Below are 1,276 nucleotides of genomic sequence, written 5' to 3' on the forward strand. Positions count from 1 at the left end.
AAGGCGATTGACCTGGACGGGGGCTGGGAAGTGGGCCTGGTCGAACTACACTATCCGAATACACTAAACACTTTTGATGAAGACGAAGTTTTTCTGTTCGTCAGCGAGGAGCTCAAGACTATCTGGACCTGTACCTTACCGAGAGGGTACTACGGCAACATCGAGCAGCTCTTGCATGAAATGAAACGGGCTGCTGAAAAATCCAAGTTAACGGCTGTAAGTCTTAAATACAACCCCATTAGCCGGTCGGTAAGGATTGTTAGTGATAAACGGTTTGTTATGCAAGTGCGTGACCACCTAGCGCGGATGTTGGGTTTTAATTCGGGTGTCGCCGGTGTAAAATCACCGCACCCCGTCGATATGACTGGCGGATTTAACACCATGTATATATACACCGATATCATAGAACACCAGTTAATAGGCGACGTCTACGTACCGCTTTTGTGTTGTGTGCCCTTCAGAGGCGTGGATGGTGAATTCGTCACAGTATTGTACGACAAACCCCATTACGTGCTGGTGAGCATCGACCATTTTAACAACATCACTATTGAAATAAAGACGGATCAAAACGAACACGTGTCATTTGCATTTGGATAGGTCATCGTCAAGCTGCATTTCAGACCTGTGAAAGCGACAAACATCTAAAAGGATGACGGTCATCAAGAGCTACGGGGATCCTTCTTTGTATACACACTACTACAAACAACAGGCTGGTTATGGATTACCAGGATTTTCAGGGCTACCGGTTCAGTACGGCGCTGGTATCGGGGGGTATTTTCAGAGCGCTATTTAGAAAAGCCGTGCCTTTTCTGAAACGCGGGTTTGAAATAGCTAAGCCGCACATGGCATCGGCAGCTAAAAACATCACCAAAGACGTGGTCAGCAACGTTACAAGCGCGGTCATGTCTAAGGTGGCTGCACATCAGCAGGAAGGTTCAGGTCTAGCATACATCCGCAGGGGTGTCAGGAGAAAAAGACAGACGTCATCATCACACCGTCGGGGGCCGCCGAAACCTGATAAAAGAATGGCTAAGCGCAGACAGGCAACTCATAAAAGCTTCAGGTCGACCAAGAAGAGCGTGACACACCGCAATCAACGAGACACGAAACGAGACATATTTTAAACATGGCTTTTGTTCATGTCTGCAGAATGAGCCAAGTCGGAGCTGGACATATTTAAATTAGCACCTACCCAAACAAGCATCGAGAAAAGCTTGTACATAGAAGTTCCACCCCTCACAGCCCTAACAGAAAACGCACCTCTGGAGTTCTACGT

The sequence above is a fragment of the Lepisosteus platostomus genome, chromosome 5 (assembly GCF_059453375.1).
Source record: "Lepisosteus platostomus isolate fLepPlt1 chromosome 5, fLepPlt1.hap1, whole genome shotgun sequence".
Classification (NCBI taxonomy): domain Eukaryota; kingdom Metazoa; phylum Chordata; class Actinopteri; order Semionotiformes; family Lepisosteidae; genus Lepisosteus; species Lepisosteus platostomus.